A 9322-nucleotide genomic window follows, 5' to 3' on the forward strand; every position below is an offset into this window, starting at 1 on the left:
GCATATTGGCTGCATCTGCATGTTTACGTATGTCCTGCATACATTGCCCCTATTTTTTTCCCTTGTGTTTATTTCCTGCTTAAAACAGCAAAACCACTCCACCCACTTCATTCACATTCTGAGCTCAGTCTTTCAAGCTTTTGTTTTGTACAGAAAGATGTAATTGTGTTTGGGGTTTAGAGACTACAGTCATTCCAGCTACTTCTTTCTGCAAAGGAGCATAATGACTTCTTACCTCTATCTTAAATGAAGAGGGACAGCTGTACCCAAGAGCTGCAATGAGGTTTACCTGACCTATTATTTTACAACATTATAAACCACTTTCCACATGAAACTTCAAGGCTAGCAAAATAATAAAGGTCTTGGTTCAGCATTGTTGTGTAGTGACTTTTCCTTACCGTGATCTCATGTCTGCTCCTCCAGAAGCTGGAAATGCATTGAGGTTCTAAAGGGCAAGTTTGCAACACCCTTTACTATTTGGCTAACTGCACAGCTTCAGGAGAATGTTCAGAGATGGTGTTCTGTAGACACTAGCCCTGTCTTCAACTTACCCTAGCTGTGTATAGATAATTTTGGACTGGTTTTGGGGTGATAGAACTACAAAAGCAATTTTAGTTACGGTCTGCTCTGACAGAAGGAACAACTCAGCTGCAGAAGGTACAACTCAGCTGGACTAGCAATTCAGAGTAATATCTTTTAATAGATCATCTTATTCCTTGCTGTCACTGTTCATTCACCCTTCCCATTTTCTCTCTTCTTTCTTCAGTTCACTGGCTCTGGTGACACAATTTAGAACAGTGCAGTGGACATATGAGTGAGGGTATTTAAAATCAAGGGCAATTTTAAAAATCAGAAATAGAGTATATGGCAAAGTGTTTCAGCTACAAAAATTATCTACACTTGTTTGGAATGCCCTCAATAACCCTTCAGGAATGACAGAATTGCCCCATTTTTGGAAAATAAATTTGTCATCTTTCAACACCATTGATGTCCTCTCAGTAACTTGTGTCTATCACTTTACTGTTAATAGGGATTTCTAACAGTCTTTATGACTTCAGTGAGAAAAAGTAATTTCCTGATAATTAAAACATCAGGAATTACAATACTCCATTACTAAATAAACATCAGAGAAGATGCACTTCTCTGAGGTCTTTCAAAGGTTGGTATTGTATTGATACCAGATGCTGCCTATGTCAAGCCCCGCAGTTTCATATGATAAAGCTCCAGTACGTTTTATGCAGATTGAAAGCCACATTTGTCTAGATAATTTCACTTTGTTACAAAGCTGCGAAGAAAAAGTCTATGGAGAATGAGGAAATGTTGAGTCAAATTCACTGTTAATGAACTTTAGTGACTTGAGTACAGAAAGGTAGCTCTACCCCATTTTTTGTCAGATGTTTAATTCACTTAAAAATTAATTGAAAATCAAGGCAGAAGACACCCTTTATGCTTTGAGATTTAGTCTGTGCTTCAGACTGAAACAAATACTGAATCATAATTCAACTGAAACCAGTTTCCGTGTAGCGGCCAGAATTAGTCATAAATCATACCAACTTCATGAACCTTAGTGGATGAAAAATTGTGACCAAACTTTGAGTATTAAGCCTTGAATTAAGCAAATGTCACATGGCCTTTAGGCCAAGGATATTTCATGTGCTGTACTGCTATGATTTGCTTTTAGTTTTACTAAATTAGGACTGGTCCTATCATAAAATACTCCTTCTTCAATATAATTAATTTTATAGGAAACAAAAACTAGAAAGTTTCTATCTTTATATTTCATATAAGCTATTGTAATTGGGAATTTCATGTCAAATACAGTGAACTCTCAGAGAAAATTCAGTGAGTGAAATCCTAGCCCTGATGGAGGAACTAGCAGAATTTTTTATTTTTGTGTGATCAAAATTCCATCTAAAGTCTTTGCTAGACATGCACCAAGACTAAATGTCTAGATGTGACAGCACTGAAACTTGAAGTGATCCACAGTATGAACACACATTACTTGAAATATTTCCAATGAATCTGTGTCCATATAAATTCAGATATTGCAGTAGTGGATATACATTCATGTGTAATAAATCTGTTGATCTTTTAATACCAACAAGGTATCAGCAAGGATGTTATTCATTTGCTAGAAACATAAAGTTGTACTTCAATAAATAAAAACAATATAAGAAATCCAAGCTTTGGAATTCTGAATACTTTTATAGGTGCGTAGCTCTACAAGAGTCACTGAGATGACTCATGAACAAAATTGCCCATGCAATTGAGTTTAGTGATGAGTCTGAAGAATTTCCAAAAATACTCCGAAACAAATCAAAAGCATTGAAAATAAGTCCTTTCTCCCCCATCTGGTGATTTTATTTTTTTTTTGCATCATAGTCCTAAGTCATGTGTAAGTAGAAATCTAGCACAGCAGACAGACTGGGTACCCATAAAAGTTTTTCTCCTCTATCCTTTTAATTATACGGTACCTTTATCGCTCTAGCACAAACATATGACACCTCATCCACCATCTCATTTAAGACCTTTTTCCAGAGATTTACACTAGCCACCTAGAAGCAGGTGTCTGAATATGGGCAACTATTTAAATGCAAGAGATTAAAACTAGGACAGAAATTTTGAAGCAGTTGAGGACCTGCAAGAGGAAGAGGGCTTATGTTGAAAAGAAATCAATGCATAACAAGGAATTTGCTAGAATCTTTAAGAATCACAGAATCACAGTCTGATTTATTTCAGTACCTCTGAATTTCACTAGTAATCTTGGGGGAAAAAAAGAAAATGTGAAATCTACTGTTGATTCCAAACTTGTCAACAGCCAATACATTGTGTTATAGGATAACAAAATTTAAGATTATGCACTACAGCCTAAGAAAAACCTTTGTATAATCTGGTAGTTAAGAGTCAAAATTTGTACAGGAAAAAAAAGTTTTTGTTAGTACTGAGTACAGGACAAAGCTATAGGCTATCCATACAGAAAAATCATGAAAGAAAGGTAAATCCTGTCTTTATCAGTGTTTAAATGAGAATGAGAGACTTAATGCTATTATGCACATCACTAGTAAGAGTTTACTAGAATGCCATATATAAAACTCTGTCCATCAGTGTTTAAGACAGACTAATTCAATAACTGTAAACAGGTCATAAATGTCATCAGCGAAATACAGAACTTGTTTCATGAAAAGTGATGAAAAGAGGATGTGGTTCAATTAAATAAAAACTGAGTGTTGTATATAAATATATCAAATGGTGAACCCAAGAGAATAACACGTAAGAACATTATCGAGAGAGAAACAAATGAGACAATTTCTAATCAGGGGAGTGAAGTTCAGGCACTGCCTTCAGTAGGAACAGTGACACTGATTTTAAGATGAACCACTGGATTACAGAAGATATTAGATAACGTAGTCTGCTGAAAAGCAAAGAGTTTTTGATTGGTGATTCAGAGGTTTTACTTGAGTCCCATGTTTTTTTTACTTTTTCCTGCTAAAACCAATGTACGCATGTGAAACTCACAATTCTGACAAACTGGGTTTTTTTTAAATAGAAACTAGATAGTACAGTTCCATTTAATATTATGTAATTATGTTGGAACACCAGTGCTAAGTGCAATGAAGATATATGGTGGCTATAGCCAGAAGCAGTCAGAAAACAATGAAGAAAAGTAAAAAAACACCAGAATTAAAAGAAAACTTCATTTCATCAGAATATTAATCCAGGACACACACTTTTAAAAACAAAATCAGAAACAGCTCTCTCCGACAAATCTCTCGCAAATTTAATTGGCCTGTGACAAATATTGGGATAACTTTATATGCTTAATTTTAAAAGTTCAGAAGCAGCCTTGCCCCTGTTGTTATCCTACAGTAAGAATGGCTTGCAATACATGGGAACCCTTAGAATTCACAAATGTGAAGAAATTCTGAACATTTTTAAAAGAGGGAAATTAAGATCATTTTTTTTCTCTACAGAAGACAAATAAATATTATTTTTAAAAAGAAAATTCAGCTGTAATTCTCAAGAGTTATTGTGCCAAACGGGTAGTTTAAATGCAACCATTCAAGTATTAAATGTAGAGATTTTAGTCCTGCTATAAGTACAAACCACAATGCAACCTTAGCTGTGGAGTTACAAGTAATTGCTCTTTTGTATACAAGTAACACAAAATCTACAGCATAATGAGAAAGGAAAAATGTCATGTAAATGAAATTTTTGCACAAAGGCACTCTGCCTTATATTTTCTTCTTCCTCCTTGCACAGCTTTAATCCTGATTGTCTATGATTATCTAACTAAAGGCTTGTGACAATTTGGGGGATCTCTCTATGTAAAGCTTACGAATTCTGTTTGATACTAGGGACTTTATATATAGCTGTGTCGGGTTGAAAATTCTTTGCTAATCTAAAATCCACAAGAGGTGACAGGAGAAATTTTTGCTCCTGGCACATGATCAATAAAGAATTGTTAAACTTTGATAATATCCTATTCAAATACAGTCCCTCGAAACATGATGGTACTACCAGGTAGGTGTTCTTATGAGGTGAGGAGGTAATAAAACAGGTGATAAATCATCTGTTCTACACAAATTTCATCACCTGATAAGGGAACTACCTGACTAAGAAGATAAGGTGGCTATAAGAGCAAGTGACTCTTGATTGGTGTAGACTGAATACATCTAGTAGTATGTATTGGAGGGGGATGGTGGACTTGCAGGACTTCTACCTGTATTTGGAGTGGAAAATAACGGCAGAGAAATGCAAAGGGGCTTCTGCCTTTAACAGCTGTTCTGAAGACCTTAAAATCTGAGTGGTTGCTTACCCCTGCTGTGAAGAAACTGCCAATCTAGCATACCGCGAGCTTAAACAAATGGTACTTGAAGAAATCAGAGCTGCCCCTCAGCAGAGAGGGCACTAAACGCCCCGTGCCAAGATCGGCACCGCAGCACCGCGGAAGGAGCCGGTGTTGCTGCCTCAGCAGACCGAAACAAGCTCCCGTGCGCAACAACGGTGCGCTGTATGGGGAAATCCGGCTTTAGCAAGTGGCCGAACACTTGTTTTTATCAAGGCTGGGGGAGCTAGGGGGTTGGATACTTTTGTGCAAATGAGTTCTGTCCTGCTAATGTGGTCACCGCCATATGGATGCTCAGTGGCCCTTCTGCCAGCAGGGGTTGTTGCACTGCCTGCCTCATCCCCTCCGTGCTTGGCACCAGGCAGCTCGGGCCCCTGTACACGGGCCAAGGCAGCTGGCGGGCAGGCGAGTGGTGCGCCTGCCGACGGCGGCCTGTTTCCCCCTGAACTGGGGAATGCCCGGGCGTTCAGCTGAGCGGAGACTGAAATCCGCTTCGTGGCGTTGGAGCCTTTGCAACTTCCCACGGCTACTTCTGCCCTGTCGACCGCTGCCCGCCCGGCTCTCGGGCGAGGTTCCGCTGCCCCCGGGCTGAGGGCGCGCGTGCCGCGCCCGTTGAGCCCTAACAGCTTCCCCGCGCGGGAGGCGCGTGGGTCGGCTCGTGCCGGCCGGGGAGCCCAGGGTGCCGGCGAGGTGGAGGGGAGATCGCTCGGTCACCTGCCCGGAGGACTCCCCCTCCGCAGACCTGGCAGGGCACGGGTAGCTCGGCGCAGCCTCCCCTGCCTCCGCGCTGCCGGAGCTCCGCGCCGGGGGCTGAACTCCGGTGGAAGGGGAGCTCCCGTGCGCCCTGCCTCTCCCCAGCTCCCCTCCCCGTGCCTCCTCCTCTGGTCACCGGGACTGATGAATTAATCATGATGTGGTTGCTGTTAATGCATTTCTGTGGAGCGGGCTGTGCCAGCGGCTCGAGGCGAAGCGCAGCGGGGTGAGGGAGCGAGGAGAGCGCCGGCCCCTCCGCTCCTCTCCGGCGCGGAGCCGCCGCCAGCCGCGCGGAGCCCAGGCTGCGGCCGCACCGTTCTCCATGGCTCCGGAGGAGGTAATGGGAATGGGGACTCGCTCCCCCTTCCCTCGGCAGTCCGGGAAGGGGGCAGGGCTGGCGGGTGCGGGGGTGTGGAGGGGGCACGGCGGCGCTGGCAGGGCAGCTTTAACTTGCCGGGATGGGGGGGAGAAATGCGCATGTTGGCGCGGGGGAGGCTTTGCCTCGCGTCCTCAAGGTTTCCTCCAAATCCTGCCCGTGGTTTAAAAACTGCTCTCCTGGCATAACTGAGTGGGAGCCAGGTTCACTTTTATCGCCGCTGACGCTGTCAAAAACGTTGTGGCTTCAGCAGTAACAACAGCGAGCCCCCTCCCTCCGCCGGGTCAGCTGCTCCGTGCGAGAAATTAAACGTTGATAAGCCATTAGCTTCATCTTGCCCGCTTACGCGAGAGTGATGAAGACTTACTAATTAATTTACAAGCGAGGGAATGATCTCTGAAGCAAGGAAAAAATACCCCGTTGCACCTGCTCCGCCGAGACTTGTCTTCTGAATCTGGAGGAGAGCTATAAATCATGTAAAGTGTTCGCGGTGGAGTCGGCTTCTGAGAGCTCTAAGATTATGTATCCAAATGCTGAATTTATATTTCCCACTAGGAAAAGGCTGAAACTCAGGTCAGATATAAACTACATCATTTCATTTAACACTAAACTGCAGTTATTTATTGTAATTCTAGAGGGGATTTTTCTTCTGTCCTAATTAAATAGAAAGTACTATTAGAGCATGTACCAATGATTTAGACATTGTAGCCTGAAATCTCTTGCAAAGTCAGAAGTGGTTGATAGTATAATGATGATGCTTTAGAATCATATATGTACTCTTATTTTTGCTACACATGGAAAGTCTGAGAATAACCAGCCTGTTAAATTTGACTTTCAGGTTTTAGTCTGTGCAAAACCATATTTTCCAGTATACATAATGAAGCAAACTTGGACTAGGGAGACTACAGCTTTCATTGAAACAGTTGACTTTCTCAACTATGATTAACATTTGTGTAATGTCTGCTTTGATTATTTCTGTCCTTTGAAGAAACTTCAGAAATGTGACAAGCTACTTCCAGGGATTTTGCTTACTACCTGTAAGGCAATACTGTAATAGTTCTTGACGCTTGCCTGTTAAATAAGCTGAACTGGGGAGAACTACTGTTCAGTAAGATATTTGTGTTTAGGAATATTTATGCCTGTGGCAGGTGTTTCTTCATAAATTAGGAACTGGGGTTTTTATGCTGAGAAGATCATGTTTTCATCTTGCAGAAATCATTAATACTTTTGGTTTATGACATAAGTGAACTTTCCTATATTTGACTAGTTTTGTTGCTGGCAAAAACTAGACTGAGGTTTTGTCATTTTAGATTGAACTAACTTAGACTGGGATTAATTGCTTTAGTAGCCTAACATAATTTTGATAATACTGGAAGTGGCAAATATTATTAAATTCTTTTGTTCCAATTATGTAAAAATATTGCTTTCTGATTAAAAAGATGTCATGTTGTAGACACTGTACGTTGCATTAGCTCATGGCATCAGAATGAGAGAACGAAGGAGCTTGTGTTCTTCAACAGAGCATGTGATTTGCAAGTTTCCTAAGTTGTGAACTTATTGCAAAAGTGTGTGCATGTGTGTGGTAAAAGAGGGCTATACTAGTAAAATAAACTAATAACAACCCAGAAATCTATAAGATAAGCAAGAACATATGAGTTAGGCTAATCACTCAGTATGCTTACTTTGCAAGCAGGTGTGTATGCAGTGGTTTTCATATCACTGTTCTACAGCAACAAAATAAGGGAGCCAAAAATAAGCACAATCCAGAAATTAAAAGACAAAAAATTAAAAGGAGACTAGTCAGTGGGGATGGAACATTTTGAAATGGAGTCTTTCTGTCAAATCCAAGACTGCATGTCATTGTTGAACTAAATTATGCTCACATATACAGCAGTTTGTGACATTTAAGGTAAAAGTCTCAGTCTAGTCTATAACAAACCAATTAAAAGAGATTTCTGTTGTTGAGGATTTGGTTTATCATGGAAAAAGAGATGGTAGAGGTCAAATGACGGTCAATAAAGGTGGACTTTGTTGGTTTTATCTTTGAACTTGGGAAAGGAGAGCAATTTGTTTTCTTTTCTAATTCATCTGTCTCTTAACTGGAAATGGCTACCATGAACAAGAGTCCCCACAGTGGCCAACTTATACTAAGTGATGGACATTTATTGGTCTGAGATAGCACTCAAATAGGAATACTTTTTCTGTGTAACTGGCATTGTTCTGGTCAATGCTTTGGCTATCTAGGTCATATATGGATAACATGGAAGTTCTGAAAAATTAGGGGTTTGAACAGCTTCTGGCATTGCTTAAGTTTCAGTCCTGTGTACGTTTTTAAGTGAAATAAATTTCAAGTTTACATTGGATCAAGTTACATTGGAAAAGCATTTTCTTCTTTTCTAATCTAAAATGAAAAAAATCATTTGTCAGCCAGAAGGATTCAGGGAAATATGTTTACAGTCACCAGACTTTACTGAGTGTACAATGACTTGATTGTGTTTGATACAGTGGATTGTGGGCTTGGTGACTTCAGCGAATGACAGACCTGCCTACATTTTCAACATTTGCAACAGGTTGAGCATGCTTTTTCTACTATGAAACCATAGCGCTGCATGCTTCTTGATGGGCATAGCTTTGAAAGGAGCTGAATGGAGAGCTAGCTGTCTGCAACATTGCTTAATGTTCTCATAATGCTATACAAATAACTACGTGGCAACTAGTTTGTATCTGTAGGCATGTGAATATGCTGTGTCTATTTTCTGTAGATGTTTTTGAATTACACACTGCCTTAGGAAAACTTTTGAATGGGTTGTTCTATTATTAATATAAAAGTAGTGTGTTATGAGGGGTGTGGGTAGCTGTATGTCCCAACAGAAGCTTATGTGAAGATTTCAGATAGCAACATGAATATAGAAAGGATAGTGTATATGAGGTGTATATGCACAGAGTGCAATCAAATTCGTTTTTTGGCTGTTTATATAGAAAGCAGAAATCCATTAAACAGGCAAGGAGGACAAATATTTAATGAAGACCTAAAGAGAGAAATATCATTTCAGTATGTTTGCAATGCACTGCTCTGTTTAGTTGCTGATTAAATCTTCTGATCTGAAGGAAAGCTTCTAGTCATAATGCTTACATGGAGTGTTCTATAAAAACATGTAATCCAGAAGGGTAGGTGTTTAAGTCTTAAGACTGTTTTATCTTAAAGATTAAAAATTACATATAGTCCTCTCAACCCCAGTTGAACTTTAGTGGGAACAGTGGGAACAAAAAGACTGGGAAGGGGGGAAGCAGAATAGGGAGCAGTTCTTCACTGTAGTAATTCGGTGCTGAAGAAAAAGCCCTTTTGG

The sequence above is a fragment of the Streptopelia decaocto genome (assembly GCF_964273445.1).
Source record: "Streptopelia decaocto genome assembly, chromosome: 5".
Lineage (NCBI taxonomy): Eukaryota > Metazoa > Chordata > Aves > Columbiformes > Columbidae > Streptopelia > Streptopelia decaocto.